This window comes from Pelobates fuscus, chromosome 5 (assembly GCF_036172605.1).
Source record: "Pelobates fuscus isolate aPelFus1 chromosome 5, aPelFus1.pri, whole genome shotgun sequence".
NCBI classification, from domain to species: domain Eukaryota; kingdom Metazoa; phylum Chordata; class Amphibia; order Anura; family Pelobatidae; genus Pelobates; species Pelobates fuscus.
Window position 1 is genome coordinate 61612470 of NC_086321.1, and position 25290 is coordinate 61637759.

A 25290-nucleotide genomic window follows, 5' to 3' on the forward strand; every position below is an offset into this window, starting at 1 on the left:
AGGAAATACCCCTTCCACAATGTATGTACACATTCAGGTATTTTCCATGGGCAATGTATAGTTCTAACATTTAAGTAGTACATGGAGGCCATTCCAAATAATTTGCAGGGTTTTAACATGAATGTCTTGCGGCTAGGAGTTGATTGTTTGTAGTTTCATCCACAATCACTCATTGAGCATTTTACCTATGACACTTTAACTTTTTTCATTATTCAGACTCAATTTGCTCAGTACCTGTCATAGCCCATGCAGATAGTCGATTAAGTTAGGTTTTTTAGGTGTGATTGACTGTCTGACTTGATATGTGTACTTCTGTGAATCTTACCTATTGGAATATCCATTTCTGATATTCATGACCATGGCCTATATCACAGCTTTTTAATATTAGGAACAACAAAGCCTTAAAGGTAATAAAACTCGTGAACATTGGACATTATTTTTATACTGTAGGATGAGACTTTTGTGAAAGATCACTTTCTTCTCTATAGTCTTGGTATTTCAACAAACAGTATTAATGTTCATAGATTTAACATTTGTATTGCAATGTATTGCCACCCTTTATTGCCACCCTTTACTTTGGGATGGAACTTTTGGGGATGATGGAAATCATCTGTGATGACCAAAGCAAGGTTTTGTGTTTGAAAGATTCAGCTTTAAATGAACCTGAATTAACAATTTTGTGTTTGACGTATGTGAGTTGGCATGTCAATTGAAAGGAATAGATTGCTTTTTAAATAAATCATGTGGGTTTTTTTTTGCCTCTGAAAATGTTAGCCAGGATTTTGTCATGAATTTGTTCTTACAATGATAAATATAAAAAATCCTTGGTAAATACAGCATAAATATGATTTGTTTTTCTATATAAACAGAATAATTTAGTTTTTCTTGTATATAAGATATTCTGAGTAGGAGGAGCCAGACAAGAGCAGGTGATACCACTGAGAGAGTATACCTAAAATGTATGGCAAATGTACCAAATTTAATTATATTGATGAGACATTTTAGTGTGCTACATATATGTCAATGTTCATTATTTTAAAATGTGTTTGGGGTTTATCAGATTACCGCGTTATTACGATGGGGTAGAAGAAGGCATTTTATTTGTAGATTGTGTCTGGAGGTGGACAAAGAATAATCGTTTGGACTCTAGGTTAATGTTCTGCTATTGATTTCCATTCAGAGCTGTTTCAGTGTTCATCCCTCAAATATATTGCATGTTTAAGTTCTCTTCTACTATTCATAGATACATTAGTAATCCTGAACAAATGTATCTAATATATATAATTGTTTCATTACCAGAGAAACATTACTTAAAGATCAATTTTCTCTTCTGTACTTTAAAAATGAACATTAATCCCACAAAATGAAAAATGCATTGGAATAAAAAAGTAAATTAAACAAAGTCTGTATTTTTTTGTGTCTTTAAATCCACAATTTTTATATTTTATTAATATCCATACAATTTATTTATAACCGACAAATTCCACAATATTGAATGCTTTTAATAAAAAGAACAACGATATTTTGTTTGATGGACAGGATATATATATATAGTAAGAAATCAGAGCCCAAGCTGCTAAACTAGAGGAGAAAGTGTAAGATGTAAGGAGCAAACAGTTACCTTAAATGAAATCTGTTGGCTTGGTAAAAGTTTGGTAAACTTTTGCTGCAAATTTTTATTTGCACTTTGTATATTACCTCTTCCCTCTACCACTTCCCTTTTATATTAAAACTTGTGCATCAGACTATTAATACTATATAATCCAGTCCCAGGATTTAAGTGGTGCAGGAACGGAAGCATGAACTAAGGCTATCGTTAGATATTTTTAATACAAGCATAATTAAAGGCAATAATCATACAGACATCTGATAAAGCATGTCTGGGTTATTACGATGCTATATTGGTTTTGCGCATGCATATCTGACTTTGCTGCCCGTCTTAGCTCTTGGTTGACTGATTTGCTCATTTTTAAACATTTTATGAAATTAATTTTCAATTTTGTTTTGAGGATATAGAATTAAAAAATTACACTGAACTGATTGAGCAAAACTGGTTAAAACTTTTAAGTATGATTGTTTTATTCATGCATGTAAGCAGGGAAGGGGTGTGCGAGCTGTGCAGCCACACAAGGCCCCATGCCAGCAGAGGGCACCATGCAGCCGACACAGCTCACATATGCCCTGATTACAGCTGTGAAGGGGTTCCACAAAGCACCCCTATACAGCAAATCTCCTACCCGGCAGGAAAATTGCATTATTCTCCACGAAGATTAGCAAAGAAAATAACAGCAGCAGGAGGTGGGGCTTACCAGAAAGCAGGGGTAGGGCTCACCGAGTGGCAGCGGCGGAATTAACATGGCAGCAGGGGTGGAGCTAAAAGTGCTCAGAAACGATGCCTGATAACTGCTGCACAGGAAGGGGGAAGCAGAAAGTAGTCCCTGCTTCCCCAACAACTAGACTCTAGGAGCTGCACTGCCTCTACACCTCCCTTCCAGCCAATAATGGAAAGAGGTAACTGTGTGTATGAATGTCTGCATGTGTGTGTGTGTGTGTGTGTATGTATGTCTGCCTGTGTGTATGACTGTCTGCCTGTGTGTGTGTGTGTGTGTATGTATGTCTGCCTGTGTGTATAACTGTCTGCGTGTGTGTGTGTGTGTGTGTGTTTGTATGTATGTATGTCTGCCTGTGTGTATGACTGCCTGTGTGTATGACTGCCTGTGTGTATGACTGTCTGCTTATGTGTGTGAGGTAAACAGTTACTTCGAGCACCATGACCACTTCATAGGATGGACAATTTTACCAAGAAACACATGGACTGTTCTGGGCAATGTTAAGTCATTGAGAATCATTCCTTTATCTGTCCCTTGGTAGAGCTTATTGAGAGGAAATTTAGCTACTTCACCTTTTTATTTTCTGTAAGCTTTTACAAGTTTTCAGGAAGTTTGGTTATTGAGAATTCATCAGTATAAATGGATCCAGCTGTATTTTAATATTTTTCATTTGTGTTTTTCTGTTCTTTAGATTGTGTTGCTTATGTTTGACTATCATTTTGTAGTCCACTCTTATGTGGTCTTTTTCCCCACATACTTGTGTTTTTCTACTAAATGTCCATCTTTCATAATACCTTGGAATTGTCAGTGTCAGTTGAGTGCTATCTAAATGGTTGTCTCTTGGTACATTTAATAGAGTGAAGATTGATTTATTATTGGCTTGAAATAGTGAGGGACTAGAGGAATTACAGAGAAATGTATATGTTTACAGCTGGATATTCTGTGGTTCAGGGAAGATTAAATAAATTCAGTGGTGAAAGAGCTGATGTAGCAGGCTATTAGTACATTAAGAGCTCTTAGACTGTCATCTCATTTGGACAGTGCTTTCTAGACATCTAATATTTACAAATATTTGTATATTATTCCCATTCTGTGACTGTAAAGCGCCGTGGAATATGTTGGCACTATTTAAATAATATTAATAAGCTGTTTGAATTTTACATAAAGGCAGAAACATACTTTATTTTAGAAAAATAATCCAGGCAAATCCCTTGTCTGTAAGCATCAAAAAAGTGAAGCTTCTTCAATTAAGAAAAAAAAAAAAAAAGGGTAAAAAGAAATATGCTCTCTCAGAAGCATCACTGACTACCATGCCTAACAGTGCATTACTGCCTTACTGATCCATGTCTGTACTTTCTTCTTTTACCTCAATAAAAAAAGAGAATGAAAAAAGGGAAGCTTCTTATGTTATTATCTGTCAGAAATCCTTCAAGTATTGGAGGAATAGAAGAGGATTTGGTCCATACCTATACACAAATGTAAGATGTTCAATATAGGTTGATATGATAATACACAGAAAAGCATAAATGAATCCATGAGTCCAATAGATGGTCAATTAAGGTACATACTTAATCTTCAATGCTGAAGAGTCCTTTCTTGGATCATACTGACTATGGGTGAAGAGTCAAAAAAGAAGATTTGTTATTACTTTCATTAATTCATTTTCTTTTTGTTTTAGGTCTTCTGTGCAAAACATTTATTTTAGTTTGGACGTAGTACTCCCCATACTTGTTTAATTATTATTTTGTCAGCATAGTATTTTTAAGAGGTTGAGAAAATAAAGTTCTTTTGTATTTACATTTTGTCCATTATCCTTTGTCATTGATGCTGACATGTTCCTTCATTAGGAGAAGCGTACTTGAGGATTCATCCCAGTGGTACTCAATGTGTAATTGAAGTGTTATATTTGACTACATTGTAGTGACTGCTACATTGTTGTTACAGCACAGATATTAACTATTTGAACATACTGATGGCTCATACTGTAAACATGACTTCCTAAACAGAGTCCATATTGTTTTACTTAATTTCTATGCTTCATGGTGAGCCTATGACTTTTATTCTGTGATTCCACTTGTTCACATATCCTTATGAAATATTATGAGATAACAAAACAACATACTGCATATGTAATAACCCTTTATACCCTTATATACCCTTATATTATTTGTGTATGTTTTTGCGATGACGGTATTGTTGTACAAGTGTGATTTATTGTTTTTACATGCTCAAGGAAAAAATCATAAAATATGCAAAACTCCTAATATAGTAAACAAAGTACATATTACTGAATAGGAAATTGTATGAGCATTCTAAAAAAAACAAAACATTTTACATTTTAAATTAAATATATGTTGCCCACAATAAAGGCAGGAAGGGAAAACAGCAGAAAAGTAAAAAAAACACAGGTGCAAAGCCAACATGGCAAAAAAAATGCACACCTAGTGTTCCAGTTGCCTACTTAAGATTATTCCCTTTCTTTAGGATTATAGTAACAAGATCTGAAGAGAATAATAGTCAGTTCTTTTATTGCTACACTACTTATGGCTAAGGACTGTAGTTAGCAGGTATGAGATGGGTGGGAAACATTGTTACCAGCCACAGAGGGGCATGTCATTATAGCATGGATGACAAGCTGCCCACCTGGGCAGCGAATAAAGCCTATGCAATGAGTGCTACTTTAGCGTGTGTGTATATGCTTAATATGCACTCAATTTAGCTCTAAACGCACCACAAGCAAATATATATAAGTTAAATATATGCTTGCGATGCTCTTTTCCCCAGTCCTCCTGACACTTGGTGTTGAGTTGGGCTGTTTGGTGATTGCAGAAAATGGGGTTGTCACTCACTAGTGCCATATTTCTTAACAGGTCTGGTCATAAATCTTAATGGGTTTATACATGCAATCATGGGAAAAAATAACGTAAACCCTCTTTGAATTCTATGGTATACATATCAGGACATAATCATTTGTTCCTTGTCAGGTCTTAAAATTAGGTAAATACACTCTCAGATGAACATATATGGAAAAACAACGAATGTGCGAAAACTGCACTTTTACTCTAGTGATTATTTTAGTGAAGCTGCTAAATACACTCTGTGGGTACTCCAAAAACCCACTATAACATATAAGCCACCAGAAAGATAACTCAGTGTCTACTTGGTGTATCCACCTTCCTAACCAAACTCAGATGAACAACAACACGTGAGATATTACACCGTGTCACGATTTTCTTTTCATATTTGGATTTTATTGTATTGTGTATGACAAGTAAAGGTACAGAAAGGAAGAAGGGAAGGTTCAAGGGGAACAAATTCCATCTTAACAAGATTAGCGGTTACATCTTAGCTTAGACAGTCATTTTGACAATGAACCGACCTCCTATCTAACTTTTGAGGGGGGAACCATGTCTGCCTGGACCCTTTATGGAGACAGTGGTATGCAGTTGCTCGGATGGATAGCCTAATGTCTAGAGGCGAGGATATGTACCTTGTCATGGTTTATTTAACAAAAAATGCCAAAATGGAGAAGCCATATGTAAAAACTAAGTACACTTTATGATTCAATAGCTTGTTGAACCACCTTTAGCAACAATGACTTGAAGTAATCACTTTTTGGCCCACTCTTCTTTACAACTTTGCCTCATTCCATTGAGGTTTGCTGGCATTTGTTCATGCACAGCTCTCTTAAGGTCCCATCCCAGCATTGCAATGAAAGAGGGTATACTTTCTTTTTCTCATAACGGTGTGCAGTTTTTCATTGCATTTCATTGCATTAACAGATGCATCATGTTTATAAGTTGAAGGTTGCTGAAATATTTTCAGAATAATACGGGTAAGACAGAATTCCCATATTTGCAACAGTACATTTGCCAAAATAAATTTTGTACATGCTAACCTTGAGAAGCAATAAAGCAATAAATTACGTTCAGCCTGAGTGCTAAAGTCATCACACAAATGGACAAATGGACAAGGCTAAGCAGAACATTTGGATTACGGCCTTCAAAACATAAACCACACAATGTGCAATAAATGATTAGTCATAAATCATAGATACATGTTATACAGAATAACCTGTCCTTGATAGTCCAATGGAAGCATGGAATGCAACTAAAAAACTTAGTATTATTCTTATTGATGTTTACTCATTTATAAAAAGAAAGAGAACCCATTTGACAGACCTGCCTAGTAAAATCTGGTTTTGTTATTTTATGGAGACAATATGAGTTATACAATACTTAAAGGGACACTCTAGGCTCTATACTAACTTCACCAGGCACTGCTGATAGGCTGGGGGTGTCAACTGACACTCTCAGTCTATCAGTAGCTCCCCGTTGAGAACAGATTCTGAAAAATGTATGTACCTGCCTGCTGGGCTGACATCATCAGAAACTATTCTTTCAACCAATCACAATGCCTTCACATTGGATTGGCTGAGCTTGTCAAGGAGGTAGATCAAGGGCAGAGTCAGAACAAGTAAAATACAGCCCTGGCCAATCAGCATCTCCTCATAGAAGACCCAGGAAGCACATCTAGTAACCATCTGAGGATTAGCCACTGGAGGTATCCCCAGGCTGTAATGTAAACACTGCCTTTTCTCTGAAAATACAGTGTTTTACTGCAAAAAGACCTGAAGGGTCATACTCACCAGAACAAATACAATAAGCTGTAGTTGTTCTTGTGACTATAGTGTCCCATTAAGTTGTTATGGTGCCCAGAGTGTTCCCTTAAACAATTGAAATTCCTTGCCTCTTGACATTAGCAGCAATGGATTCAGGCCACAAATGAGATGGTGATAAGGGTCAGATCTAAGAATGTGGTCAACCTGTTCCATAAAATTAGGTATGTTGATAAAAAAAATCATTCTGTAATCAGTGAATTCCTTCCTCCTCGTTCATTTTAATTATCCTCATATCATTCAATTTTTATTTCACTCTCCACAAATGATCTGAATCCTCTTGCATCTCAGTAGTGTGACTGCACTGATAATATTCCTCCATTGTGTTTCATGTTGGTCTTTAAACATGATTACTGTTAAATCTGAAGATTAAGAGGTAATGAGGTTAAATAAAGAGATTACAAAATTAAAGTACTTTACTCCACATACCAATTTATTCTTGGCTGTTCTTGGCTGGAGGATATGTTTGTATACGTGTGTGTGTGTGTGTGTGTCTATGAGGGCTAAACTTGTACCTTCGTTTTCAGCCGAATCGCTATTTGTGGGATTTTGGGTGATCCTCAAATTGTCTGAAATTCCAAATCACAATATGACCAAATCATGAGACAATCTGAATGGAGAATGGATGAACTACTTTATTTTGTGATTCAGAGTTATTTGCCCACGGGCAGTGGTGTGAGGCTTGAGCTGTGGATGAGCCACTTTGCTTTGTGATTCAAAGTTTACCATTTGCTGCTAGTGGGCAAATATCTGCGACATGAGGTTAATCATGTGGTGGCTGACCAGTGATTGCTAGCCAGCCACAATATTAAAAAGGTTAAAATATATACATTAAATACAAAAATTGAGTGACATTCTGGTGTCCAACCAGAACCCCACCCATGAGCTTTGGGTGGGGGCTATTCATTAAATAAATGAGGGTTCATAGTGTTCCCTATCCCATACCCAAGGATGGCAGAAAGGGAACATTCAGTAAATAAAATGGGTGATTGTGGGCAGCAGTTGGGGGCTGTTTATTGGTGGGGGCAAGTGCCCCACAGCCCACACCCATGGGCAGTAGGTGGGGGCTTTTAGGCTACTAGTATAATAAAAATGGGGAGCTAGTTTCCCCCCAGTTCCCATCCATGAATGGCAGGTTTAGGCTATAATATATTAACAGGGGGTTACAATTATTCAATTTGAAATTATATTTTCAGTTTTATCAATTATTCCAAACCAATTTTTTTTGGCCTTGCACAGGCCTAGTTCAGACTTTATACTGCCTTTTTAGCCCTGTAGGTGTCAGACTTTGTCTTGGAAAAAAATAAATAAAACAATCATCATATAGTACATATGGAACACTCTTGCCTCATATACATTTTAGCTATTTGTGTAGTTAGGTTGAGATTTACACTGCACAAATTGACTAGCGAAGAATCTTTTAAATAACGTTTCTGACAGATTTTACTCCAAGTTGTCATAACAGTTGAGTTATGCTCATTCAACCACTGAAAATCCTGCTGTTAAAGCTAAAACATATTTTATTACAACTGCAAATCTCAGTCCTCAAAAGGTTGCTTTGACAGCCGACATGTAATTTATAAGCTTGATGTCTGAAGACTTGTACAAAAGATACACTAATCATATGCTTGACAATGATAAAACACTTATTATTGTAATATTTATTTTAAAAGTATTTTATCAATAAGAAAATATAGATATTTGTCACAAATACTGGGCAAATGCCTGGTGGGCCAGTAGCAATCTATCTGCTACACATCTGTCTCTGTTGATGTATACTCAAACCTTAAAATATTATTGGGTGTTAATCTTCCCTAATATTCTACATAGGCAGCAGTTATTTCAATTCAGGCTACAAACTTGCAGTCTTTCTAGTGTGGCCAGTTGGGGAGTCCAGAGGCTTTTCCCTAACCAATACATTAAATGAAGCCCAGTGGTTTTGACCTTCACCAGTCTTGGACCTTGGACCTTCAGAAGTCTTTCAGTCTTCTCTTGTATGAGTCTGAATGGTAGCTATGTTGCATCATTGCAACCGGACTCGCTCTGTTACATCGGACAGCATGGCAGCATTGAAGAGACCACTTGTTTCCTGCCACCTCCACTCTATTGGCCAGCATATAGGCAATACTAATAAGTAGTGGAAAACTATTGGGAGATAGTAAAGGAACCTGTTTTCCTAGTGCTATAGCATTTTCTGTTGATTCAGGGACCTCCTAAATGAAAATAAAAACTGGAAAAAAAAGTTCTACTTATATTTATTTTTTTGTGCCGAGATCCAGTCCGCAGAGCCACTCAATCTGCCTTTCGTAACATCACGTGGGGCATTGAAATGTCCAAATCAATACTCTCATAGTGCATGCACTTTTTGTACCTCTCATAGACGAGCATCAGGGATAAAACATGCATGCACAGCAGCGCTGCACTCCTATTGAAGTTAAGCTGTGGGAACTGAGTTGACTTGATTGTCACAGCAAAAGCATCTTTAGTGGCTCTCATGTAGACACTGCAGTGTAAAACTTTACACAATACTTTACACTGCAGGATTCAAACTAAAGAACCACTGTATCTAGACCACTTCATTGCAGTGGTCACAGTGCATTTTTTTTTTTTTTTTTTTTTATTCTTTATTTTGAATTTTTCACACAATAAGAATAAGAATAGCAATAAACAGTAAAGAATGGTACCCTGGGTTGCATTATAAGTCACAACATGTTCAAAATCTGTATTAATACAGTGCAATCATCAGCGATAGGCATGCACCAATACATTAGTCTCATACCAGGCGTGACAAAAAGCTCCCGACTTCTGCCCAGGGCTCCTTTCTGGGCTGTGACCCTGGCTGCGGTCCAGCAGTGCGGCCCGAGTGCAGGCAGTGGCGCCCCCTCTTTTTGTCCCCTCATCCTGTGCTGACAGCTGGCAGGAATGCTAGAGCGTTGTGGTCTTTTTGAAGCATTACAATACGTAACAAGCCACAGCTAAAAATAGTAAAAGTCAGCATCAGCAGTCGACAAGATATGGGGGCAAACTACTACTGTTACTATCAGTTCGCAGTGTTCCCCAACCCAGTCCTCATGGACCACCGACAGTCCAGGTTTTGTCAGTATCTTAATTGGAATAAAACAGGGACATGCATAAATCCTAAACTGTTGGTGGTCCGTGAGGACTGGGTTAGGGAACACTGACTTAGAAGACTACAGTCAAAAAATCACTATAGTGTCAGGAATACAAACATGTATTTCTGACACTATAGTCTTTAACAGGCTATTTAAGTGACCGGCCCCCCTCCGATTGCATGGGAACAGTGTTTTTACTCACCTTTCCCCTACGCTGTGCTGGTCTCACTGCAGCTGTTCCCACTTGGCTCTGAGATCATCACCCATTTCTTGTTTCTTATGTAGGTGATGGAAGTGCACTCATTCCTTCGTCCTGGAATTCAGGGTGCTCTAACGGATAAATCCCAGTACCAAAAGGACCAAACATAGAAACAAGAAATGGATATAGAAAATAATCCAGGCACTCCAACGAATTCCAAAGTAGAGGCAATTTTTATTGGAACAAGGAACCAAAAAGCAAAGTTTCGACCCTTTCGACCTTGACAAAGGCCCTAAGGGGTCGAAACGTTGCTTTTTGGTTCATTGTTCCAATAAAAATTGCCTCTACTTTGGAATTCGTTGGAGTGCCTGGATTATTTTCTATATCCATTTCTTGTTTCTGTCCAGCCCTGTTTTCAAGTATGCCCTAGAACGCTCAAGCAATACAAACATGTTACACTGTTACACATTTAATATACACAGACCATGTATAACTAATAACATTTGTTACAATGCTCTAACACTATATGGTAAGATGGTGCAAGTGGACTACAGGTACCATAACCATTTCATTGAGATATAGAGTTTTGGCATCTTCAAACTGATTGTTGGTCTCTCTTTCACTGCTCTTTTACGTCTCTTTCTCAGGTTTTAAAGAAGGTCAGTTGTGGTAGTATCCCTTTGTTGTATTATACAACATTTTCCATTTCCTTCAGATGCACAGCCTTCAAAAGTAACAGTAACTTTAATAGTTAGAGACAAATAGTGTCGAGTAAATATGTCCTTGTTATGGCAGTTTTATCTACATAACCTGGGAACTTCCAAACCACAGTTTTTTAAAACTGATGAAAAATGTGTTATACATTTATTTATACTATATCATGATATATCCAATCCATAATAGATCTATTAAGCATTTTGAGATTGATTTCCTTCCATGAATAAATAGATATATTTAATACTTCTTACCCAATAAATACTATTTCTTGATATGGTTAGCTGTCACGTCCACAATGGTTGTTATTTTTTTTTTTTAAATGTTTTATTTAATTTTATTTACTGTGTTGGATAATAAAGTTTTAGAGCTGCAGATAGTGACACATTATTCGCACATTTCTTTCATTTCTAGCGTAATCTAAACACATATTTAATTTCCCCATATGGGGTGTTAATGCATTCATGCAGTCTCCAGTTTTAATGTAAATTTGTAGGAGGCATTGTGTTCCCTAACATTACATATTTCACAAGAGGTCTGTGTTCAATATGCCCAGTTTTTATTAATTTACTTTGTTTTTTTGTTATTTAGTTGCAGTTTTGTTATTTTCTTGTATCTGACATGAATATGTGTACATAGGATGCCTTTCTTGACAACTGTAAATTTTCCATAGATATTTTTTGCTGCAGTTGTCGACCTGCTGCTTTAAAATATAACATGATTTTGATGTGCTTTAATATGCATGGTCGTCCTGGAAGATCATGTTGGAAGATCATGTGGCCTGCAGCTTCAGTGGGCACAGACCACTTGTATTGCTCCTTCTAAAGTTAAGTATCAGAGCATTGAGGTGGTAAGCTCACAGCGAATGCTCTGAGTTGGCAGTGCTCAATAGGTACAATGCATGTTTTACACCCTTGCCGTTTGGGCAGACCACATGGACCCCGACATTGAAATGCACCTCTATACCAGTCATAGAATGTTAGAGATCCCTCTCTAAGTCGTTGATCCAGTATTGTTGACAATGCATGAATACCATTGCAGCAGTTGGGATTTGTTAGGCACCGTTTATTTAAGGTTTGCTTAGTTTATATTTAACTTTTTCTGAATAGAAGTAAGTTTTTAACATTTTCTGAATCAAATTTTGAAGAGTCTAACCAGGCACCCACATGTTAGGTTCAAAGTGTCAGTTAGGTTTCAGTTAGTTATGCTGGATTTTATTAATTTTTAACACTAATTATATGAGGCTCCTAAGAGTTTTAATTTGGCTGAATGTTCTGCAGTAGAAATCTGACAATCGAATTACAACACTCATAAACTTTAACAAGTCCATCTAATATGGTTTATATATGGCATTGTTTTTATGAAGAGACTTGGTTTGAATTTTGCATGGTTGATTGTAAACATTAAAAACCAAATTAGTGATATGGATCAAGCCATATATTAAATTACTGACTGTGACCAGGTTACATTTTAATATTATATAATTACTTAATTTCCCATTTATTTGTTTGAGTAACTGAATTGATTCAAATTTCTTAGAGGTTGTTTTATTAATTTTCAAGAATAATCATGTTCGATGATCTTTTAACCTTGGAATTCTTCCTGTAGCAACAGCTCACTCTGTGATTTGCTAGTGTAGATCTACTCTGTATATATGTGTATAGGTGAAGCATTTTAAAGCCATAGATAGGTAATTTCAAATATATATATATTATATATTATTCAGAGGAAAGACACATCAACATTTCAGCTCCGCTTGGGAGCTTTCCTCTGAATAAAGAAGATTATACTTTGAAAAACCCAGGAGTGCCGGTATTTTTTCGCTTTTATATATATATATATATATATATATATATATAAAAAACAAAAATAGTAATGCATTCCACCTTCCTTGATGTACTTGCCCGGTGCTTATCAGCAAACAGATACAGCCAAAAGTACAAGATAGCACTCCAGGGACTTCCAAGTTGAATGAATAAAACTTAGCTTTTATTAGCTCAAAATAAAAATCATTTATTTATCAATTTATTATCAATAAAAGATTTTTATTTTGAGCTAATAAAAGCTAAGTTTTATTCATTCAACTTGGAAGTCCCTGGAGTGCTATCTTGTACTTTTGGCTATATATATATATATATATATATATATATATATATATATATATATATATATATATAAAAAGCGAAAAAATACCGGCACTTTGAAAAACCCAGGAGTGCCGGTATTTTTTCGCCGGTCTTCTATTAACCCTTTACTTTTAAGCATTTCTGATAGAGTATTAACCCTTTTGTTGCTGTTAAGTTAAAAACAAAACAAAAGTGCGATAGAAATACATTTGTAGCCAAGGATTAAAGTATTAATAGGAGTAAAGTTAACCCTTAGTTAGCTGTCTCTTAAAATATGATCGGGTTATAAGTAGATAATTTGATCATCATTTTGTCTGATTTGATAAAGAACTTTATTTCTATTGTGGATTTAGGAATCTGATAGGGCTCCAGTGCCGGTAGCTGGAGATGCTAATCTACTCTAGAGGGCTCGTTGTGTAGCTGTCAAGTCTCCTATCTAGACTGATTTGAAAGTGTCTCGGTAGATTAATCGTGCACTATTTTATATATCAATTGCATGCCAATACCACGGACTAATCCCCTATCTCAGAAGACCTATGTTTCTGTAACGATATTCATTGCGTGTAGGCAACTGTATACATAGCGGTTAAATCTTTGATACAATTATGGCGGTACAGATTGCATCAATGTGGAACAAAAAGTGTCACTTGCAGTATGGAGTGAAACGTGAATGTCAAACTGCCGTTTGTGCTATTAAGGATGGTTTTCTAGCTTGGGTAAACACATTTTGCATTTATTCTATGGCTTACACTCCTATTCTATCTCGAACATAAAATTTGGATTAAACTTAGGCGTTACCCCCCACTATAGGAGTCGTACTATAATTATATTGAATTCTTTGTTACTCTTACTATTGTTACACTACAAAATTAATGGTACCTTCTTTAACTTTTTTCCTTAAACAGACTTGAGTAGACAAAGAGGCAGCCTATCAGGCTTACAAGGGATGAGGAAGATCTGACGGTAGAAACACAGGAGTGGCTTAAGAGGTAAGCTGAGAAAATTCATTATTTGTGATTCACATCAACTGGACAAACACAGTGAACTCCCCCATCCAAAAATAAATACATAAATATCCCCAATCTGCTATGCTGTAGTCTTTCCAGCCATTAAATTGGTAAAACCGTGGCATTTTGTAATGTTTTTATAGAGGTCTCTGTCCAAAACAATTGCCAACCATGTTCAACTCACATATTCTTCTATGTCTAAAAACATACTGTAACAAATGTATTCACAAAAAAAAAAAAAAGATAGAAAGAAAGAAAGAAAGAAAAACATAAAATATCAATCACAATGCTACAGTACCGATGATGGGTAAAAGAACAGTGAAAAAATGAAAAATTAAGAACCCAATTATAAATCATCATATCTATCCATATGTAGAGTACAGAAACACAATGGTAAAGTTACATAGTGAACGTATTGGTAAAAGTGTAAAAATCATTGAATTTCAATGAATGAAAAGGGAGACTCACAAAATTGCTGATGGTATTAAGATAACCTTTCTATAAATTAGCACAGGAGATATTACAATCCCAAAGATAATTTCCAGGAATAAATGTACAACATCTAATCCATTTTCAAGTACATTGATCTCTTTGTGACTATTGAAAAATGAATCAGTTTTTTATCCTTTTGTGTATTTAATTTATTGAGTTTGAGTTTGTTGTTTGGTGTATTTACTATATTGTTATAAAGTGTTATTTGCGAGTAACAGGTCATTAAATCTCCCATATGTCCCCAGCCATTCCCTTTTGGGTTAAATCCCTTCCCTGTTGGCAATGTTTGTCTCTAAGTGAGCTGGTTATTATTTATTCAATTTATATTTTGTCTCTACTGCTTCTATAATTGGGATTTTCTCTACCATGTGGAATTTAACATTTTAAGTCTACTTAAGAAATATGTGAATAGATTGAGAATATTTAGTCCTATACTAACGTCTCAATATAGTTTTAGTAATGTACTATGATGATTCTTTATATTTTTCAGATCTTCACTCGGTCAGATTCTCCCTCTAGATTTCTGATTTTCATTTCCAAATAAATTTTAGAAGAACCTTACAATTTTACCACATGTTCTACCTGGTCCTTATCGGTTATCCAACTTTAACCCCTTAAGGACACATGACATGTCTGACATGTCATGATTCCATTTTATTCCATAAATTTGGTCCTTAAGGGGTTAAGGGATACATTTCTTTATTCCAATGTAGGGTCATGTTTACTCACTTCAGTCTATGGGGGAATAAACTGAAACAAAACTGTTTTTTTTCGGGGGTGAAATGCTCCATTTTTCAAAAATATTGTATGGTTTCCATGGTGATTCATCCTTGTTTAGCACTTTGCCCAAAGTATGGATTTGCCACAATAAATTTCCCTCTTAATATTTTGCTTTTTTTCCCCAGCAATAAAGCAATTAATTCCTTTTGACTAATTCTAGGAATTTATTCTACTAATCTTGCCGAGAATTCATTCAGGATATTAAAGCACCTCTCATTAACATCCTGTGTTCACCAAAGCAGTAGGCTTTGTTTATTTAGTCTTCATGTTTTCAATCTATTTCTGTAATGAGGCTCTGTAACTTCATTGTTTGACTTCCTGCATTAAAAGTCTACAATTTGCAACAACAACAAAAACAAATCACAGTTAAATATTTTCCTATGCAATCATCATTTCTAGCATCACTGTAAAATTCTCATTGCTCCCTTCATTGTGTTCATGTTCATTTTAAACCTTAGATAATATCTTTGTGAGAGAAGAAAGGTATGAGACAAGCTGATTAATAAATTTAAAGATCTTTGAAAATCATAAGTAAATTAGAATGTAAAGTGTGAGGATGTCCAGAATCATTTCACTGAGATAAACTCCGTGAGACACCAGGACGAGCCTCTAGTGGCTGTCTGCAAGACTATAGTCAGTCTTAACCCTGCAATGTAAACATTGCAGTTTCTCAGAACATTGCTGACAGCCACTAGAGCACGCTTCCCCAAACTCCGGCCCTCCAGATGTTGCTGAACTACAACTCCCATGATTCAATGAATGAAATAGGTAGGCTGACAATCATGGGAGTTGTAGTTCAGCAACATCTGGAGGGCCAGAGTTTGGGGAAGCCTGCACTAGAGGCTATTCAGGGAAACTGTAATGTTTACATTGCAGGGTTAAAAAGATAGGGACATTGCACCTATACCATTTCAATGAGATGAAATGGTCTAAGTGCCTATAATGTCACTTTAAAAGCAAGTTTCCTCGAGCAACAAAAGTTCAGAGAAGGAATTCCATAATGCATCTTTGAATCCTAAATCTTTTGTATTAGAAAATCATTTTTAAAGGTTAAGTACTGTAAGAAAAAGGGAGGTGTGAGCTTAGGACAGGTAAGGTGATCTGCTATTAATGCATGTACACAAAATGCGTCAGGTATATTCTTTATATATATATTACATACTTCTCCATACATTATATTCTTCTTGAGGCAGTAGTGGTGTAACATTTATCAATTAAATGACATATATTCTAAATAATAATAGGTACTTAGAATTATTACATGTCTAACACTTTTGCATATATAAAAGTAAAACGTTTGTTTGCTTATACTCTTTACTGCAAATAAAAACTCATTGGAGTACATGAAGAACTTTATAATAATCTGATCTGCAGCTTTCATTTACTAGTACAGTTATAATCTTTTTTTAAAATTTTTTTATAATCGTTACACGTCTGACAATTTAATCAAATATATTAATATTATTTTAAAATATTCAAGACAAATATTGTATGAACCTTTAATGCAAATATGAACAGCTGTTGATTCATTTATTCAACATATTTTATAATGTTGCAAACACATTTCCCTAATTACATTCTTCGGGGACAAACCTTAACTCCCAAGACACCAGGGTCATGATATCTGCAGAATGAGCAGGCTGGTCGTGTTTGATATATATGGAATCTGACGTGGCGATTGCCAGATCTGATAATCTTTGATACATTTAAAAAAAAAGTCACCTTTTATGATTTCGTTTTTAGGTAAGTCTTCTTTTTCTAGGTGGCAGGAGACTTGGTGCTTGTTTCCAAACTGGTTAATAGCAGTCACATGCTGTCGCTGTTAGTAGTGGCCTTGTCCAAACTTGTCGCTATTTTTTTACTGGCTGGCTTCCTATAATCTCTGCTCTGATTACAGCCAGTCACAGATTAGCCACTTCCTGTTAAATCACCTAGGATCGCAAAGATTAAAGGTCTGTGAGGGAAACTCGTCCAGTGGATGAGTGAAAGCTACTAGAGTCTTCTTATTGTTTATTTTGCTGTCTCTGGAAACTCCTTGATGCCATTATCACCATAATACATGCTTCATCATCAGTGGTGTATTTTGGCTTTGACGGTGCCCGGTCACCTCCCCCCCACCCCCATATTGAAATTTTCCCCACCCCTTCCTATTAAGGGTGACACTTTTTTTTACTGATGCATTCACTGACATACACTCACTAAAAGATCCATTCTTTGGCACACATACTGTTTACCAACACACACTTTCACTGACAGACAGACAGACAGACACACACACACTGACAGACACACACTCTCATATACACTGACAAACAATGACATACAAACTCACTGATTTGACACACTCTGACAGACACACACTGACAGATTCACACTCACTGACAGACGCACACATTCACTGACAGAAAAACACTCATAGTTCACGACATCTGGAATACTGAAGGCTGCCTACTCTGCTTTTTATCTACAAAGACAGGTGCCTTATGAACACATCCACTGGTAGACAGATGCCTACCATGCCTTCTATATTATACAGTCCTAGTAATACATAGTTACCTCCTGAATATAGTATGTATATTTCTAGGCTTTAGCTAAACAAAATTAACCGGAAAAAGGCTGTAGTTCACAGAACAAATATGTGTGCTATCTTAAAGAGGCATAGTACTATATACAAAAAGATGCACTCCTTAGTTAATAACTCAAATTTCTTTATTATATACACAAAGTAAATCAAACTAAAATAATTACAAAAATAAACAAAATCTAGACTATAACAACCAGTGCTAGAGGCTATATAACATGCTCTTAAATCACATATACGCTCACTAGCATATTACCTCAAAGGACTGGACACGTGTATCAAACAAACCCCAATGTTTCGGCACAGTTACGAGTGAATTTCTCAAGGGATAACCACACTTACCCATCCTCCATTGGATGTTTCCCTGAACTGACCTCCAAGTGCAATGAACAGAGCTTTTAAAAATTATTTAACTAGAGCTGCGACGGAGGTGGTTTGTTGCAGGATAAAGAGGTATGTATTTCTAAATTTAGTTTGGGTTTTTTAAGAGACAGTTTCCATTTAAGATTGAAAGTAGCAAGTGGTAAATTAGAAAAAGCACGGTCAGCAGATGGCGCTATTAACCTTAGTGTTAAACCTATGGGTGTGGAACAGCAGCTCTGCATAGTATTATGCCTTGTGATTTTGAAATGGTTGAAATTATAAAAAGTTCCTGCATGATGTATCTCAATATAGGAGAAAAAAAACCTGTTGATATATCCTGGTCAGCATTTTCCAAATGGGCAACCTTAATACTGTTATGTTGAGCTCTATAACCACTGCAGATCATTAAACAGGTGGCACGGTCAACCTGTTTAATGTCAAACCATTTCCAAATGGGCAACCTTCATACTATTATGTTGAGCACTATAACCACTGCAGATCATTAAACAGGTGGCACGGTCCACCTGTTTAATGTCAAACCATTTTTAAGCAGTTTGACATAAGACAGGTCTCCAGGCACCTACAGCCAAGCCCATCACCTGTTGATTTGCTGGTGCAGAACTAAACTTCTAATTTAGTTTTCAGTGGGAATCATAGGTTAATAGGCCAGGATAGCCTGATTCTAGCAATCCAACTATCATGGCATCCAAAGCGGAGAAGTCATTAAGTAAAGTGTCTGGAAAAATATGGGGGTTGTTAATGGCAGCCCTCCTCGTCAGCCTCCGTAAAGCTTGCCCATGTACAGAGTACTTCTGAAGTGCTCACATATCAATAGAAAGCTCTATTGCTCTAGAGTTCATATCAGGCTGCCCAACTGCATGTACATTTAGCATCACAATCCCGCTTTGTATATAGGGGGTCTTCTCTGATATCCAGGTTGGCCAGACTATACCGCCTATACATGAATAGCTGGCAACTCCAAATTGGTTGGGACTCCAAAATGTCCATATATTTTGGAAGCTTGAACTTTCTATGGGTATGGCGGAGTTTTCTACTACACGTGGGTATATTAAACCTTGCTGACATAATGTTCAATTATGTAGCTCATGTTTTACACATTATAAAATAATCAGTAGTGATGTCGCGAACACAAAATTTTCGGTTCGCGAACGGCGGACGGGAACTTCCGCAAATGTTCGCGAACGGGCGAACCGTGCGAACCGCCATAGACTTCAATGGACAGGCGAATTTTAAAACACACAGGGACTCTTTCTGGCCACAATAGTGATGGAAAAGTTGTTTCAAGGGGACTAACACCTGGACTGTGGCATGCCGGAGGGGGATCCATGGCAAAACTCCCATGGAAAATTACATAGTTGATGCAGAGTCTGGTTTTAATCCATAAAGGGCATAAATCACCTAACATTCCTAAATTGTTTGGAATAACGTGCTTTAAAACATCAGGTATGATGTTGTATTGATCAGGTAGTGTAAAGGTTACGCCCGCTTCACAGTGACAGACCAAACTCCCCGTTTAACGCACCGCAAACAGTCCTCTATATACAGAGTAAACATGGCTCCCTCTATATACAGAGTAACATGGCTCCCTCTGTATACTGTGTAAACATGGCTCCCCTCTATATACAGTGTAAACATGGCTCCCTCTATATACAGAGTAACATGGCTCCCTCTATATACAGTGTAACATGGCTCCCCTCTATATACAGAGTAACATGGCTCCCCTCTATATACAGTGTAAACATGGCTCCTCTCTATATACAGAGTAACATGGCTCCCCTCTATATACAGAGTAACATGGCTCCCCTCTATATACAGTGTAAACATGGTTCCCTCTATATACAGTGTAAACATGGCTCCTCTCTATATACAGAGTAACATGGCTTCCCTCTATATACCGTGTAAACATGGCTCCCCTCTGTATATAGAGGGAGCCATGTTACTCTGTATATAGAGGGAGCCATGTTTCCACTGTATATAGTGTAACATGGCTCCCCTCTATATACAGAGTAACATGGCTCCCCTCTATATACAGTGTAAACATGGCTCCTCTCTATATACAGAGTAACATGGCTCCCCTCTATACAGGGGCGTACCTGGAGCATTTGGCACCCGGGGCGGATCCTTTATTTGGCACCCCCCTCCCCAACTTTGAAATGTAAAAAACAGCTGCAATTTTTTTTAAATGTATGTTTATGCAGTGTGTGTATAGTGTGTAAAGTGTGTGTATATTGTGTGTATAGTGAGTGTGTATAGTGTGTACAGTGTGTGTATATTGTGTGTATAGTGAGTGTGTATAGTGTGTGTGTATAGTGTGTATAGTGTGTGCAGTGTGTGTATAGAGTGTGTATAGTGTGTGTATGCAGTGTGTGTAGTGTGTGTGTATAGTGTGTGCATAGTGTATGCAGTGTGTGCAGTGTGTGCATAGTGTGTACAGTGTGTGTGTATATTGTGTGTATAGTGTGTGTAGTGTGTGTATAATGTGTGCAGTGTGTGCAGTGTGTATGTAGTGTGTGTGTATAGTGTGTGCATAGTGTATGCAGTGTGTGCATAGTGTGTACAGTGTGTGTGTGTAGTGTGTGTATAGTGTGTATAGTGTGTGCAGTGTGTGTATAGTGTGTATGCAGTGTGTGTATAGTGTGTATGCAGTGTGTGTATAGTGTATGCAGTGTGTGTATAGTGTGTGCAGTGTGTGTATAGTGTGTGTATAGTGTATGCAGTGTGTGCAGTGTGTATGCAGTGTGTGTAGAGTGTGTATAGTGTATGCAGTGTGTGTATAGTGTGTGTATAGAGTGTGCAGTGTGTGTATAGTGTGTGCAGTGTGTATAGTGTGTGCAGTGTGTATGCAGTGTGTGTAGTGTGTGTATGCAGTGTGTGTAGTGTGTGTGTGCATAGTGTGTACAGTGTGTGTATAGTGTGTACAGTGTGTGTGTATATTGTGTGTATAGTGTGTGTATATTGTGTGTAGTGTGTGTATAGTGTGTGCAATGTGTGTATAGTGTGTATGCAGTGTGTGTCCCCAAGCCCCTAGTCACACAACCAAATAAAAAAGCCCCTACCTACCCCCCTCACCCTAAAAAATAGTGAAGGGGGAATAAAATTACTACCCTGTAAAGTAAAATTCAACTTACTATTCAACGTCTTCTTCTTCTAAAATCTTCATTTTTTTTAGCCCCCAAAAAGGCCAAATAAAAAGCCATCATACCCGTCGAACTTAAAAATAAAAATAAAAAACCCGAGCACAAAAAAAAAATTAATCCATCTTCACCCATGGAGGGCTTCGTGTCAGTGTTTATCAGGGATCCTTAGGATAGGTGTCAATCCATATCTACCAAGTGACCCTATGTAGGGGGAACAGTCCCTATTCTGCTCTGTGTCAGTGTCTGGAGGGAGTATCTGCAGTAACACAGAGTGTCTGGGGGGAGTATCTGCAGTAACACAGGGTGTCTGGAGGGAGTATCTGCAGTAACACAGAGTGTCTGGGGGTAGTATCTACTTGTAACATTTATATGCACTAAAAAAAAAGTGTCCAGTAGGTGGGAGGGTCTGCTAGGGAGGGTGTGCTGCTGATTGGCTGTAATGTGTCTGCTGACTGTGAGGTACAGGGTCAAAGTTTACTCAATGATGACGAATAGGGGGCGGACCGAACACCGCATGTGTTCGCCCGCGGTGGCGGACGCGAACATGCTATGTTCGCCGGGAACTATTCGCCGGCGAACAGTTCGGTACATCACTAATAATCAGTTTACAGGGACTAGGACGATGTGGCGCTGTCAGTTTAGTAACAGATATGATGGACTAATAAAATTTCACTTAATACAATTGAGGCAGAACTTTGTTTAGTACCCATGTGTACAAAGCTATGTAGAAGTCGTGTTCACAGAAAGTTAGCTCAGTTACTAGTACACAGTTTTAATCGTTTTAGTATATTTTTGTTTACAATGGAAGATATTATTTTAACAAAAGGTGTTTTAATAAAAAGGTAAATCGTGCCTCAAAACTAAGTAGTGCTAAAATTTTTATGTTTATTTATTTACCATTGCTCAAATGTCGCATACATGAAAATGAGCAAAATCTTAATGTTTCCTTCCTGGTAAAATATTTTATAAATAAATGAAATAAAGCAACAAAAAAAACAACAACAAAAAAAAGTATTGTTCTATTTTTGAAATTGTAAAAATGGCAACAATGCAACAATGGCAGCTTCTTTGCAAAACCAGATGTCAGTAGAGAAACCTTAAATATGAAGAACTGGTCTATAAACGAGGAAACATTAATACTGGAGTTTTGAAAACAAAGTTTTACAAAGAAGCACAAATAATGTTGCAGAACAAAAAAAATGACATTTTTAATAAATAGGATAACTATGTTTGATAGCAAAAAAAACCTTTGTTATTCTTGTAATGTGTACAATGTGTTGTCTGTTTTGCGCATTGTAATTATGTAGTAGAATATGTCCATGAATTCAAAAATAACTTGCCAACCTTTGTTTGAAATGCTCTAAATATGTTCATACTTTTGTTTGCCAAAAAAAACTCTAATGTTGCAGTTATTTATTTATTTTTCAAAATTAATGCATTATTTTCCATTTTTTGTTTGATAACTAATTTTATTTCCCTGTTTTATTCCAATGGAGATACTGACAAAACCTGGACTGTTTTGGGGTCTTGAGGACTGGTTTGGGAGACACTGTGCTAGAGGATGCCATAAATTGAATTTTCGATGCTGCATTCATGGCTATGGCAATTTACAGACGTGAATAGTACATTTTCCATAAAAGATTTATTGATGAAAATTCACCACCAAAAACATAAAAAAGCAAACTGACACTATCAGCTACATTTTAAAATGAACAACTTTTCTAAAACAAATTCTCCAAAGAGGATTGCTAATAACTTTATTATGAAAAATTATTTGCAAGACAAACATAATAAATCCCTGAAGCGAGCCCAATGTTTAATCTTTACACTAATACAGTACCAACAGTGTAACCATACGCCTGGTCTAGCCATCTGGCAAACTTGGCAAATGGCTTGAGGGCCGCAATGGCCATGTGTTGAGGTTGACAGGGGAGATCAGAGGATCTATCGAAGTGCCCTGCTGTGTGCCTTCATGTGTCAGTGGGATCGCCAGCTCACTTGCAATTTACTGTAGGAGAGTGAGTGCCATTACAGCCCTCTGACAAAGTGTTTTGTTGTTGTTGTTTTTTGCATAAAAATAAATAAATAAATAGATAGATATTTGCGCTGTCACTTCTTACCCCCCCACATATATACAATATTGTAACACTCAACACAGTAACTCTCTGCACCTCTCTTCACACACACTGATTCCCTCACACACACACTGCATTCCTACACACACACTGTATCCCTGCACACACTGCACCCCTACACATACCCTATAGACACTATATCCTTTATACACACACTGTACCACCTAGACACACCCCTGATACATCTCCTATACACACACTGGATCCCCTACACACACTAGATCCCCTACACACATGCCCTCTGCATCGCCTACACATTAAATCTCTGACATGCACACTGCATCCTGTATACACACTCTTGAGCACCTATGCACACACTCAATCCCCTAAACACATGCTCTCTTTATCCTATACACACTCTACATCACCTATACATGGGATTGCAGTGAGTGTGTGCACAGGGGCTATAGTGTATACACTATAGCCCCTATGCACACGCTCACTGCAATCCCTGTACACACACTATACCACCCACACACACACTCTACACAGTACTTTACCACACACAATACAGCTCCTAGCCACACATATTACAACGCAAACGCAACACAGCTAAAAACACCTCTCCACAATCAATCACACAAGCAGCATCTAAACACAAGCATAATACACTTTCCTGGCACTTTTGTCATCTGGTATCCACCTTATGGCGACACTGGAGGCATATGCATATGTGACAAGCAAACGCAGCACAAGTGTGTCATTAAATGTTTTTGTGCTGCCAGAACAAACTTGCGAGCTCTTCAGCTGGTCTGGTCCTAAACATACAGCTTAGTGTTGGGCTCAGTCACAACACTGATTTACTGCTCCACATAAATGCAATGGTGTCTTTGTCCTCACATTCCAAACAAATGCACATCTGTGTCCACAGGACCTACATAGACCACATTAATGGTTTTGAGTGAAAAGCAAAAGATTGTAAACAGGTGTACGTGAGGGTGCATTTTTAAATCACAGTGGCCCAGTGGGAAGAAGGCAGGTCAGAGAGGGGGTGGTTTGTGTTATCACCAGTGACAAGCACACCAACTTTCAAAGTGAGCATATTGGTCCAATGTTCTTCCAGGGCAGCCCATGTGCAGAGCTCTGCTGAAGAGCTCTTGTGTGAGAAAAAGGTCCTGTATTTGTTCTGCAAGGCACAAACACATTTAATGAAATGCTTGTGCTGCGCTTGCCTGTGACTTGTCTCTGGTGTCTACATAAGTGGAATGGCAAAAGACAAAAGGGCCAGGAAAGTGTATTATGTTTGCTTGTGGGATTGAGTGAGGCTGCATGAGTGAGCGTATTGTGCTGTGGTGTTTCATTTGTGTTGTGTTTGTGGTGTAATATGTGTGACTAGTGTCATGGAGTAACGTTCCGGGTTTGGCACTCAGCAGTGAGGAGCCGGACCCTGCCCCCCTCTGACACAGCTCTGACGGTATTTAGGGAGACTGGGCCAGAGAGTGCTTGGTGATTGATTGTGTGAGCTAACGTGTGAGCTGCCTCCGCGAGACCGCGGGCTCCACAGGCTCAGCTACTGGGAGCTACTTCCACCAGACTTACCTCTCCTATGAACTGTTTCTTGCTTTGCAATTACATTCAGTGTTTCAAGTTACTAATCTCATGAAGGACAACTTC

The 25290-nt window shown here is 37.4% G+C and overlaps 1 protein-coding gene across 2 annotated transcripts in view; it reads left to right on the forward strand.

Annotated features, from left to right (window-relative positions):
- The window catches only part of RAB27B (RAB27B, member RAS oncogene family), a 263969-nt gene that overhangs the window by 134992 nt on the left and 103687 nt on the right, over positions 1 to 25290 (forward strand). For both annotated transcript variants that reach the window (XM_063456824.1, XM_063456823.1), the window contains exon 3: positions 14066 to 14149. The gene's annotated coding sequence lies outside the window, so the exon portion shown is untranslated. The remainder of the gene's footprint in view (positions 1 to 14065; positions 14150 to 25290) is intronic.